The sequence below is a fragment of the Bombus huntii genome, chromosome 6, assembly GCF_024542735.1.
Source record: "Bombus huntii isolate Logan2020A chromosome 6, iyBomHunt1.1, whole genome shotgun sequence".
NCBI classification, from domain to species: Eukaryota; Metazoa; Arthropoda; class Insecta; order Hymenoptera; family Apidae; genus Bombus; species Bombus huntii.
Genome location: NC_066243.1, coordinates 453549 through 467770, shown reverse-complemented (window position 1 = coordinate 467770; position 14222 = coordinate 453549). Strand labels below are relative to the sequence as shown.

The 14222-nt window shown below is 33.7% G+C and overlaps 1 long non-coding RNA gene across 4 annotated transcripts; it reads right to left on the bottom strand.

Annotated features, from left to right (window-relative positions):
* Window positions 1–9980: 9980 nt before the first annotated feature.
* On the bottom strand, window positions 9981–13078 carry LOC126866486 (uncharacterized). 4 transcript variants are annotated; one of them, XR_007689895.1, is made up of 2 exons: window positions 11970–13078; window positions 9981–11892 (listed from the first exon to the last, which is right to left on the bottom strand). It is a non-coding gene; the product is annotated as an uncharacterized LOC126866486 (long non-coding RNA). The 4 variants fall into 4 exon arrangements; XR_007689893.1 differs by having other exon boundaries at window positions 9981–11874; XR_007689896.1 differs by having other exon boundaries at window positions 11977–13078.
* Between the last annotated feature and the right edge of the window lie 1144 nt (window positions 13079–14222).

Genomic DNA, 14222 nt, shown 5'->3' with positions numbered 1-14222 from the left:
TTAAGAAAAAGGAAAACAAATCGTTCTTGAAAACAGACATAAACTAGATTCTTCGTAGCGAGACACGCGAAGTAGTTTTCTTTTTGTAGATTGAAGGTCGACTACGTCTTTTTAAATTAATTGACGCAGCTCGTCGCTTCCAACAGAAACTGATTCTCATGATGAGCAGAACGATACGACGAAGGAACGTTTGTTCCTGATTTTCATGGCCAAGATCGATCTGTCTAAATATATCGAATATTCGTATAGCATATTATAAACATGAGAAATTCTTGACAGAATTCTCGACGAGAATGATTCAAAGATAACAATCCATTTGCATGGAAATTAATTTCCATTTAGTTTCTCGAAAGTCTACTCGCATGGTACGTACTATGCGGAATAAGTGTGAAATACTATACGACGCGGCTAACAGAAACAACGTCGTAAACATCGTGCAGACGCAAAGCAATAAAATGTCGAGCGTTGATCGCGTAAGTCAAAAGGCCCGCCATTCGCTTTTGTACTGGATACATCAGATTATAATGCAATGACCCGAAGAAACATCTGCCAGGTCGAGACTTACTGTTAGAGCTGCATTGCTAACACGACAATGCATCATGCTACGTGTTCGTTTAAAGCCGTTTCGTGATCCTCATAAACGTCACAGAAGATATAATCATTTCGTTCCGGCGCACCTTAGTTTGCGAGTCGATGTAATCTTGGACATAAAAGTAACCGGAGTTTCTTAACGCCTGTGAAAAAAATCAACTATGAAATTTTCTACCACTTCGTAAACACGAATACCATCTATCGTGGAACAGCTTAATTTATACCAGTCGTGCCGAAGTACTTGAAGCTAGCATCTCGTTACTCTAATTACAGATAGAAGGTTAATTTTATACAATAATTTGATCACGTACAAAAATCTTCCTAGAACGATATAATTTTATTTTATCGTTTCTTTAACCTAACAGTGTCCATTTTTTTATTTTATTTCTGGCTAAAATCATCGACGAACGTAGATTCTATAATTCAGTGATCTTATCGTATTCAAAAATCTTTCCGGAATAATACAATTTTATTTTATTTATTTATCTTGTGTGCTCTAATAGTTTTGTTCGCTTTATTTCTATAATTATAACTCAATAATTCAGTAATTTTATCATCTTCGAAAATCTTCCTGGAACAATAAGATTTTATTTGATCTTTTATTTAGTTTAATCATTTTTGTTTGTCTATTTTATTTCCGACCAAAGTGATTAAGGAATATGAAAGCATATTGAAAAATAAGAACGTATACACATAGAGTGAACGCAATCTCTTCTAATCAATGGTGTTCAACGATATTAATTGGATAACATCCATTTCTGAATCGATTCTTTAATTTATTTTTTCATTCGTTACGATAAATGTATTTATAGAAGCTCCCTCGTTTCGCAGAATTGTTACACGATAATCGATAGCATTGCAATCGGGTCAAATAACATCTATGTATCGAGACCTATAAAATAAATGCAAATGACAGCTAATAATACGGTTTTCCAAGAAACAAATATATTGGGACATGATACTAATTAATTTTTAAAACTTAACCGCTGTATAGACACGGAACAAATTGTACTGAAATAGCTTTTGCGTAATAATAATTGATGATGACTCAGTGCGAAGGCATAATATTCTTATACGTTGCGCAACATCGACAAGCGCGTATGATTCAGATTCTAATAAAATAGTTCACGAGATCAGAATAATAGCAATGATTAAATAAGAAACTAGAACAATTATGCAAATCATGTTCCGCTTGTATTATCAAGCGCAAGAGAAAATGGACGTCTTTAAAGCAACGAAAGACTCAGGTTTAGATATATTCGGATTTGTTTCGAATTTTGCCAGAATAATAACAGTGGTAGAGACTTCTACCAATGCAAATGAAATTTCAAAACGTTTCGAATAACACGTACAATTTTTGTTATATATAGAAATATCTATGGCTGAGGCAGAAGATACCAATGTTATATTTTTGCAAAAATAAGTTAAACCCGGTGATATTGATTTTGTAAACAGTTGTATATTCCATATAAAAAACGACAATTTCCAATTCTATCTAGAAATGACTATGACGACATTTGTACATGCCAATGTCAACATTTTTGATAAAATAAACCTTCTGCGAAAGATACCAAAGTCAAGCTAAAAAGAACAAATAGCACGAGCATTAATTCTCTCTTTTTGCATCAGAAAAGAAATGTCAAAGAGCTGAAACTTTCGTGTCAATGTTATTTGGAAAGGAAATACCAATACCTTAGCTTTATAAGTACGATAAATGACATTGCTACTTCTTGCATCCAGCAACGAGAATATAAGCTATGAGGAAGAGAAGCCTTTTGACAGATATGCCGAAGTATAGTTAACATGACGTGATGAGGATTCTGCCAATGAAAAGACTCGTGTTTCTTCGTCTGAGGTCAAGTAGCCAGAGTCCTTTAATCTTCGAAAGTCTTGCTATTGTGGTTGCGCTAGAGGGTTGAATCGCGTTTCTAGTTCGCTGTTACGCTTTATGCTTCCTTTTTGTATAGCGTTTGCTATGAAGAGCATGTGCAGATCATCATGGAGGAGAGTTTTATTCGATACGTACCATTGTGCCATTGAACGGAGGATTTTTCACCAGACTCTCTATAAAACTGCAATGCTGGCTTTACTAGCACATCCCCAAAGTTCCATTTGTACGTCCATATTAATATCATTCTGTACATAAGAATTTAGTTTCCTAGCGATAATTTTGATGTTCCATCTATCAGCCAGTTTGTGTCTTCGAATCTCCGATCAATCTGACTTCCTTTTGCTTACGTGTATCTCTTCCAGCTGCGGTGCTAAGTGTCGGACCGACGTTGCCGATGTTTGCGTTGAAATAACACATATAATAAATTCATAAAAGATATCTGCGAGTGTTGGAATATTTTCGTGAAGCCTAAGTTTCTAAACCGGTGGAAAGTTAATACGAAGTAGAGGCAAGGGAGAATCGCGGTCGCGCGCTGCGTGGGCGTAACTCTCCCCTTTCCTTTGTTTGCGCGAGCCTAACTTCTCGGTTGCAGGTCACCGGGAACTCGGGGAAATCTGAGAAATGCGACCTTTCCAACATTTGCTCCGGCTCTCAGCTTCTCTCTCCTTCGCGTTTTCTCTCTTTCTCGATCGAGCTGCGCGCAGTTTCTCACGCCTACCCACGCACGCTGAGAGTGATGAAGCAGTCACACTTGTTGCACGTTTCCCTTCCGTAAGCACCCCGTACAATCGCAATTCCAAGTATTTCGACTTGACTAATGCAATTAAGTAACATAATACGCGCCGGTCTCGATACAGTCGATCGAACTGCGTCTTAAATATTATGTCCGCTTCTTCTGGCGATAATTTGAGGCGAGCGAGTAACAAATTAGCCATATACGTAGACCGGGAATTTATTTGTCTTAATACGAAAATTTATTTCACCCGTCAAATGAAGCAATTGCTTCATTTTGGACATCTTTTATATTTTTGTAGTGTACGTGCATTCTTTAATTTCTCACGAATGCGTAAGAATGCAAAGTCAAATTACATGTGCTTTCAGAGAAGAAAAAATAAGATATATGATGCTATCATCATATTTCATTTTAGGCATTCGGCCGATACATAAACTTTTTCTTTTATTCAGTTGAATTCGATTCACGTATAGCGTGCATATTGCAAGCGTATTTATTATTAATGCAAGCTTTTGTATGAATTATTAACTATTATCAATATCAATAAATAACAAAGAAAGGTCTTTCAAATGTAAAGATGTAAAGGTCTTCTGCTACGACAAACAAGAATGGAGGGTATTTACAATAAATAAAATAAAAAAATGTATAAAAAAGGAAGTGCTTCGGTACTTCCTTCTAACTTTAGTAAATAAAAAAACTACTTCTACACCTGTTTTATTACATTCCTTATTACATATTTAAATTATATATAATTATATATTATAAGACCGACGTAGGAAACTACAAGTAATTTCTCTGAAAAATATGAATAATAATAATAATATATATACAAGATTTTTCATATATTTTTTAAACATTTGGAGAATATATTAAAAATGGAGCGAAAAGGTGTTTGCCATGTATTATATAGCAATCACAATCCAGCAAATAGAGGTAGACAAATAACAGGAAGGATTGTAAAGTAATGACTGGAGAAAATGTGAAATATTTATGCTATTTACACCGAATGTATTATTCACGCTACTTACACACGTTATAAATACCTGTCAATTATTCACTGGATACATTTGTAACTACTTTGTTCGAAAGAATTAAAAACGAATGTGATGATAATAATTTCTCACGACAGATCCTTGAGCTATTTAAACGATCTTCTCTGGAATCTCCTGTTTCTCCTATAGCCCGGCTTGCTTTGCATCGCTATGCAATTCCATCGGTTGTTACTCCGTAAATACCCTGCGTTCCTCCGATTCCATGAATTATGTAATTAGTATCTAACTCAAAATATGTCGGCTAAGAATGAACCTGCGAACATTTCGTTCTTCTTCGTCTAAATTTGGAACGAGATCTCGCGGCAGGTGAATTCATCAAATCTCTTCCTGATGAATCAATACTTCGGTTGACAAGGATTGACAGCCGTATTTTTCTCGAACCGAATCAACTTCTATGCGAAATTTACTACTTGCGGCAACCTCATCAAGTTGTAATACCGCGATAAACATTTATTATTTATTTATATATATACACATTATTATTTATATTTATATTAAACATTATTATTCATTAGACACGACATAGTACCACGTTAGAATAATTTACTTATAATTCTCAATGAGAATTGATTATAAAATTCATCCAAATAAAAAAGAAAGAAAAACGGAAAAAGTTGTAATAGTCCATTATCGACGTTTGTTGATGGAACACGTGAGTCGACGTTTTTCATTTTCTTTTATTTTGAAGACGGGCAATGTAAATCGGCGTTCCTTATTTGACTTGATTTAACATGTTTTCCAAAGTTAGACGGAAATTAGACAAACTGTGTAAGATTAATTTCACGGTATTACCCTTCAACGATCTTTATGCTTATTTTACGTAATATCGTTAATATCCTTGTCGAATATCGCATATGTATGTACGAATTTATATTTATAAGTAATAATAACGGATTTACATCGGCAAGGATTTTATTATTTTATAACGTGCCAAAGCTTCCTTATGAACTTTCATCTATTATATCAAAGAAAAACGAGAACTGTACTTCTATCGTACAGCGAAACATCAAAAGAGCAAAACAAATTGAAAAATATTTGAGTTGAAACAGTTATATATTTCATCTATATTTTGTTCGTGTTTATTAATTGTTAAAAATTGATGTTCCATTTATTGAGAGGAACTTAAAAACATTCTAACGAATGCATAGAAAGAATATATTTTGGGACAATTAGCTCATCTATAGTGATTAATTCTACCAAATGTCCAAATTGGACAAATTGTGAATATAAACAACTAAATCAAAAAAAAAAAATCTATAATGATCTACAATCTATTAGGTCGTCTGAAAAGTTTCTTTCGTTTTATAAGGAAATAATGGATGCACATTTTCCGTTTTATATTATTTTATCGAATCATGTCTGATCCATTTTCTTCTATCAAGATAAAGATTACAACGTCACGACAGATTAGGTTTCATGTTTGTATCAAGATGCGTCCTCGGAAAACACGTGTCTGTAAAAGAAAGACACTTTCCGGACAACCTAATATTAAGTTCCGAAAAGTTTCTTTCGTTTTATGAGGAAATAATAAACGCACAACGTTTTTTGTTTTATATTATTTTGTCGAATTACGTACGATCCATTTTGTTCTGTTGAGATAAACATCGCGACATTTCACAGACTTGATTTCACGTTTGTATGAATTGTGCATTGTTGTAAAAGACACGTTTGCGAAAGAAAGACATTTTTCGGACAACCTAATACAAGAAACATCGTGCTCCTGTTTCCTACAGCGTATTCGACGTATAATAGATATAGCTTTTTGTTAAAAGTAATATTATAATCTTGTGCGAATTTGTATAAATTTCTAGAATCAACGCAAGTGTTTGAAATAATTTCTCGCACTTAATCGATCTTCTGTACGTCAGCATTCGTTCATTATATACAGTTTGTAATAGTATACAATATAATAAATTTATAGCATAGTTTAAATAAATAAAATTGAAATTTATCACTTTAAAATACAGTTATTTCTCTGTCGTATCCATCGTACTTTGTATCTATTTTGTAAAACTTGCTGTACTAATAATACCGTAGATACCCTGTGTCTCACGCTTCTTCTTCTTTTGTTAAAAATACCTAATCTTATTTTTACTATTACGATGTTATTAAACAGTGAATAGATGCAAAAGAAGATAAAAATAAGGCTATACCATGTCGTAATCAATATTCGTGTTTCTGCACTAAAATATACTAAAACCGAGCATGATCCCTTCCCTGTGCTATATTGTAACAAGATTTACTTCGGAAATTAAATTCTTCATTATACAACTTAATATCTAAAATATATACTTATATATACCTATATACATATACACAGGGCCGGCGTTACTTTTTGCGGGGCCTGATACACATTCAAATTCTACACTTAAATTTTACAACGAGGAATTATTTATGTACAAATGCTGTTACATATTATATATTTTTTATAAGGTGAATATTAAATAATACAATCCAATAATAATATTAGATAATTTTTCTCGCTTTTTTTTGTCGCCAAATCTTTGATAACATTATCAAAATCGATTGAATTTGTTACTTCACTTTCTATTTGCTTATCTATGATCGCAGATAATTTTCGTAGACCATGGGGCCTCTCGAAACGTGGGGCCGGGTTCCGGCGAAAGCGCTGAACCTACCTTGCGCCGGCCCTGCATACACATACAAATGTATGTTTCATGCCGCGCGAATAGGAATAAAAGATGAAAATGACGCAAAACTATTTCATTTACCGCCGATTAAACGCAGTCCCGTTATTCAATTACCTTATTTTACTCATCGATTGTGGAAGCATAACTTCCGTGTTAAATGCTCAATGTATCGATTGCAACGTACTTTCGCAAGACACGGCGCAAAAATCGGTTTGACACGCTTCTCCGCCGATCATAATTAATAAAAAAAAAAAAAAAAAAAAAAATAACTGGACGCAGACGGTCGTGAGAAACGATTAAAGATACATCTTCGTTAGCAAAGCTATCGATCGGTCTGCTCACGCGGCCATCGTCGTTATCGGTCTGTCTGGCAATCTATTCGAGAATAGTCGGCGATTGATACACGCTGCCAATGGTATTGACGACGCAGCTTTATACGCTGATAACGATGTCTTTATGTATGTATCTTGTATGGACTTGTGAAATGCCAAAGTGCACTTGAAATTACAGTCTGAGAAATTCGCTGGATCGACGAGCTGTAAAATCTAAGCCTTAAATTGATAGAACGTGTCTATATATGTGTGTAACTGTGTAACATTTCGGACATTTCGACTACTGACAATGTCGGGCGTTTGATTAATCGCACGCCCATCCAAAGCAAATGATTCTTATCGCTTTTCAGAAACAAATGATTCACGTTCTGGTTGCGTTTAGAAGTGTTCAAACAGCGATACGCTGAAACATGACATCGATACGTTCGATTGCCTCTGTGCACGTACAATGTACACCTCTGTTCCGCCAAATTAATTTTACGCTTCAATTCAAGTGACTACTGATAAATCTTAGTCAGTGTGTATCTACAGTGCTGTAAACGTAATCTTATCATTGATTGTAAGAAAATATGCTGATTATTTAGAAAGCTGACGCGTTCTCGATTTCGATTATTTTTAAATACGACGTAGAAATCAACATTTTGAACAACATTTATACACGTTCCACTAGCACAACATATTACAGGGGAAACTGATAAGCAATGGTTAAAACCTAAAGATGTCATAATTTTGTCAAGTCATTTTGATACAACTACTGTCCATGTCCTAGCGTTCAAATATTTTTAAGAAATATAGTACAGTTGTCACTCTTCCGCACAGATTTCCAAACTTTCTTTAAATCCAAGATTCGCGACCTTAAGATACCCACAGTTAAAGAAGAAATATCCAAATTCAATAGTAGATATAACATAAGAATTAACAACCACCAAAACCCACTAATTACTCAATTACTTGCTAAAAAGACATTACCCTCTAGATTTAAATATTAGATTCAGCTAGAATCAAACATAAGATAGTCATTTATTACTCGCGTTATAGTACCACGCCAGAATAATTTATTTATAATTCTCAATCAGAATTGATCGTAAACTGCTTTCAAATAAAAAAATAAAAAAAAAACGGAAAAAGTTGTAATAGTCCATTATCGACGTTTGATGATGGAACACGTGAGTCGATGTTTTTCATTTTCGTTTATTTTGAAGACGGGCAAAGTAAATCGATGTTCCTTATTTGACTTGATTTAACATGTTTTCCAAACTTAGACGGAAATTAGACAAACTGTGTAAGATTAATTTCACGGTATTATCCTTCAACGATCTTTATGCTTATTTTACGTAATATCGTTAATATCTTTGTCGAATATCGCATATGTATGTACGAATTTATATTTATAAGTAATAATAACGGATTTACATCGGCAAGGATTTTATTATTTTATAACGTGCCAAAGCTTCCTTATGAACTTTCATCTATTATATCAAAGAAAAACGAGAACTGTACTTCTATCGTACAGCGAAACGGCAAAAGAGCAAAACAAATTGAATAATGATAAGAAACGTTGAAAACGATTTTTGACGATTTCATTTTTTACATTTACATACATTTTTTATGTCTTCGTGAGTACTTAACATTCAGCCATGTTAAAGAACCCCTTTGAGTCAAACTTCTAAAACTATCAAACTTTGTTTAGCATAATGTTCTCCATTTGCAATAGTCATGTGATAAATGACAATGATATTAAACTTGTCAAATGTAATCTTCCTCGTATATTTTGTACCCAATCTACTAATATAAATGAAACGAAGAAAAATGTGTATTTACGGGATTGTCTACAGTATGAAAAATGTTACAACAATAAACATTGCAGGAAAACATGTGTTTCAAATCTGTATAAATGTTGAACCCAGGAAAAGTCGGTAGAAGAATGGTACGGTACAAATATCACATATATATTTAAAATGTACACTGCATGAAATTTATGGTACATTGAAGACTTTTACGAACATGAAATTTATGAAACAATGAACTTTTATTGCTTTAAATTACGCGCATAATTCATCCCACAGAATGAATATAAAAGCTTGAACATGTATTCTATAACATGTTCTAATTATTATTTCGTTTCTAGTATTTATGTTCTATACTTTGTGAAAAAATCATGCATATAGCCATAATAATTTATGTCATTTTATATCGAATGTAACTATTTTTCTATCTGTACACGTAGTTCAATATCGTTTTGCAAATACTTTCGTAGATAATATATTCCATGTTGAACATTTCACGCAGTTGCAGGGAATTATAATTCGCATAGAAAATATAGAAAACAATATCGACATTAATCCCCTGCGGTAATGAAGTAATCAAACGAGTTATCTCGGGAGAAGAAAACCCACAAAAAGGTTTTATCACGAGTTAACTAGCACTGATTCCGATCTTTGCGTATGTATCTTGATCCCAGAGATATCGCGGTACAATAATCGACGAGGTAATAATTTCTCACACGATAATAATCACGCGATTAAACAAGCTTTGAGTTTCACCGTGAAATTTCGATTATTCGTTTGCACAGTCAATATTTTGACGAAGAGCATGTATATTTTTTCATTAAATGACATGTAACCAGTCTCATTACGTTTCAGACATACTTCGTGAATGGCGAAAGAAGATAAAAGACGATTGACATTTCGGGAAGAAACTTTGCAAGATAAATGGTTAGATGGTAAAGAGTTGAAAGAAAAATTTGTAAATTTATGTACAGGATATAATTTATACCGCATCGGTACAGTTTTACGGAGCGATCGAAGAGGCAAACGACGCGATGCTCGGTTCCCATGATTTTCAGCGAAGTTACTCGCCACATTCACCGCAAGCCATCCACGCAGAAGATCATATTATTCGATTTAGTCTGATGATATATGTCACGTTAGCTATCGATGAAACCACTAACCAATGACCATTCGAAACAATACGCTGCTATGCGGTGCACCTTGTGTTCAACCGCAAAAATTCACGTTACCAGGAACGACGGCAGATAGCAGCCTTTGCGTTACATTATCGTTACACTTTCATCTTTCAAGCACAGCGTTCAGGCAAAATCCATCGATAACAGGCTCGGATAAAGCTGAATGCGATATCGTACTTTCGTTTCCGCGTGTCCTGCAATACAGGTGCAAGATATCAAGGGGGATGATTGCATAATAAACGTGCGTCACGTGGGCGCTAACATTTGCACGTGGCCGGCGCTCAGAGAAGCTGATTACCCTGGCTATTGAAATTACTCGCGCGTTAATTGCTTCGTTCGGTACCTACGTAATTAAATCGATTCGATTTGCGCGTTTGCGACCGATCAGTTTGTTAAGTCTTTAATCGCCAGCGACGATATAAGCACCGATGAATTTAATGAAATCGTTACGTTTATTCGAGGCATTGAAATTCCCTCGTTCTTTTGTTTCTTTTCTGTTTTTTTTTCTTCTTTTTTTTTTGTGACTGGTCGTGATAATCGTTATAATTGGACTGTGGACTATTGTGTATTTGTGGGAAATTTAAAAGAGCAAAAATATACAGTATGCACGTAATTAGCATCCGTCACACGGTGTTTAGCAACTGATGGACATTTTCGCGTAGGTTCTGTTCCTTTGTTCGTCTGCGTAAAAATATGGATCCGCATAAACGATCATGGTCTAGACATAATAATTGATTCATTGTTTAATAACTAGCTTTAAATAACGTAGTGCATTGAACAACTTATAATAGTATCTTAAATGCGAGTAAAGCGATGCTGTGAATATTGGACTTCATAGTAGGCAATGTCAAAATCGATTGAAATTTATGTCACTTAGATACATAATTTGAATTAAATTATATGATAATCGATTAGTATAGTAATATAATATAATATTTATTAATATTTATTGTATAACATATTATTTTACAATATTATTTTTAATATATAAATTAAAATATAATTATTATATAAAATAAGTTAATTATATTATATAATATAATAATTAATTGGATACCCGTGTACGTTGGAACACGAGCATAAAATATTTATAATTTACTATTATTCTTTATAACATTTAATTGTTTTTAACCCGCCAAAGGCGTTGAGATAACGCAACATTTAATTTGCAATATTTTTCAATCAATTTGTATTATCGAATTCTGTTCTCTTATTACTGTGTCTATGGAAAGGTTCCAAGGATTCTTTTTCGTCACTATTTCGTCCACTTAGATTCTAAAATTTTATAATATTTAAAGAAATTGATATGTTTGTAATGGCATGATAAATTATTATTGCTCGGTGCCTGGTAGGTTAATATAAAATTCTCAAACCTATTGGTAGATCAATTTCTTTTAAGTTAAGCTCCAATATCACGTCATCTACGAGATTATTAATGATACCACGGAGGTGCGGCGTGATACTTTACAATTTGTACTACGCTATCCTGTTGAATAACTCGGTGTTCTTGGTAAATCTTAACAAATGCTTTTTTCATCCGCCAAATTATCCTTGAGAATGGGCTTCGATGTTCGATATAAAAACAGCACTTTACTATCGAAAACACCGATATTTCATTTTAAGGGCGAGGAATTTCATTTCGCCTGAACAATTTCGCCCCTACAACGAATAAAACGCCTTAAACGATACATGTCACTATTACACCGTAACAGAGGTTGTTCCTTCGTAAATAACTCAACTAAAAGAGAACTCACGATTCACCTCTAGCAATGGAAATAAATTTCGTTCAGCGGCGTAGCAGCGAGAACCAGGCTGCCAGCAAATTAAAGACTTACGAAACGCGAGCAAAAACGCGAAAGCAAATATTCACCGCGTTCCTCGTGCCAATCGTAAAATAGTATATCGGCGTATAGGCAGCGTCAAGCGAGAGAACGGCAGCGCAACTGCAAGCATGTCTGCATGCGCACTCTTGTAAACATGGGCGACCATGCATACTGGCAACTTTCACTGAACATTATTAGACACGCGGCGGAATGCGACTACCGTAAACCCAGTGCAGTGCAGTAAGTTGGCCGACAGGTACCCTTGAACGTTCTTTCACAATTCCGAGTACGTCAATTAATAGATGTAATAACCGACAAGTGCGAAATCACGTCATTTTCTTCGAATGTTTTCGATGATCGAGACGATCTGAAACTCGTGCTTTGAAAATTTGATTCTACCCGTTAGCTGAGTTATTCTTGTGGTTTTCGACACAATTGTGTATTTGTAATGGTAAGAAGATATCTCGAGTTTGAGCAAAATATGAGCAAGTCATTATTCGTATGTATAATTCCTCGCTCAATTTTCTAGATATTAAACGCTTTCTTAAGATATTGCAAATTTGTTGTTTCTGAAATGAATTAAAGTATGGAAATTCGAGAATCATAGCAGGGTTGAGTTTTTCATCTTCGACGTAATTTTATTGTATTTTCTTAACGTCAAAATGTATCTCAAGTTCGAGCAAAGTATGACAAGATCATTATTGGCATGCGCGATTCCTCGCTCAATTTTCTACATATTAAACGCTTTCTTAAGATATTGCAAATTTGTTGTTTCTGAAATGAATTAAAGTAAGGAAATTCGAGAATCATAGCAGCGTTGAGTTTTTCATCTTCGACGTAATTTTATTGTATTTTCTTAATGTCAAAATGTATCTCAAGTTCGAACAGAGTATGACAAGATCATTATTGGCATGCGCTCAATTTCGTATTGAGCATTTTATTAAAGGAAGTAAATAATCTTTTTCGTTATTAAAATCAGAGTTCGCGATCTCACATGTTTTATATAACATTGTAATAATTTTATGATAGATACATTATATAAATCGATCACATCTACGTATATCTGTATATGTACTACAAATATGTAGCAAACATTGATCAATTACTCTTGATTATTAAAATATATTACGTACCATGTAGAGTTAGTGTTTAAAGAAGATGTAAAAATAGACTTATTAAGAAAAGTTAGTTTTCGAGATAAGGTAAAGTAGGTACTTTAAATGTCCGTACTTGTACAGGAAATGCTATCATTATAATCTACAATATTAGGGCTAATATACATATTCATATAATATGTACTTATCGTTATCTTTATTACTTTCTTCCATTGCTATTCATAGTTGCTTCATTTTTAATTCATTATTTCGTTCTAGCACGTGAAATAATTTATTTGCATATATTAGTGTATATCTATAGATATTATAGATATCGTAAATTTATTCTATTTGATAATATTTCTATAATATTGTATATATGTTTCTACAGATATACGAAGATTACAGAAAGAAACATAATAAGCATATTTTTCTTCATCTTTTTATTTCAATATCATTTTACTACTAAAAAAAAAAAAAAAAAAAAAATATTTCAACATAAAGCACACAGCCAAAAGTAGAAATAATCTGTCAGGTTCAAAAACATAGTTGACAAATTTTGTGAAGCCTAAGATACAACTGTTAAGCAAGCAATATTTTGATATCCTCTAATCTTTTTGATACTATGCCAAGCAATGTTCTTAGAATTACAAATATGTTCGATGAAAATCAAATGAAACGACAATTTTGGTTTACACGCGATTAATTGAATTTAAAAATAGTTCCCCTGTAAAGAATGGAAAATGAGATTCTCAAGAAAGAAATCTGCTGCATTAAAACTCGTTAAAATAGCTTGCATAATGAAAGATTGGAGCTAACAAACGCAAGATATTTAGAAAATCTGTCTATGATCAGGTGTTTGCGTTGGAAGATCAGATTCTTGCACGAGCGTGCACGAGACACTATCAAAGTTGCAAAACACGTACTATCGATTGAACTGGAGCATAACTCGCACAAAGGAAGGAAAAGAAGTATTATATAACCGGATCCTTTCTCGATCTCTCGTTTAAAAAAGGAAAAAGTACGAAGCGATGCGCCCGCAGCGGGATGGCCCAACACAACCATCTCTTTTGGAACAAAGTCTTTGAGT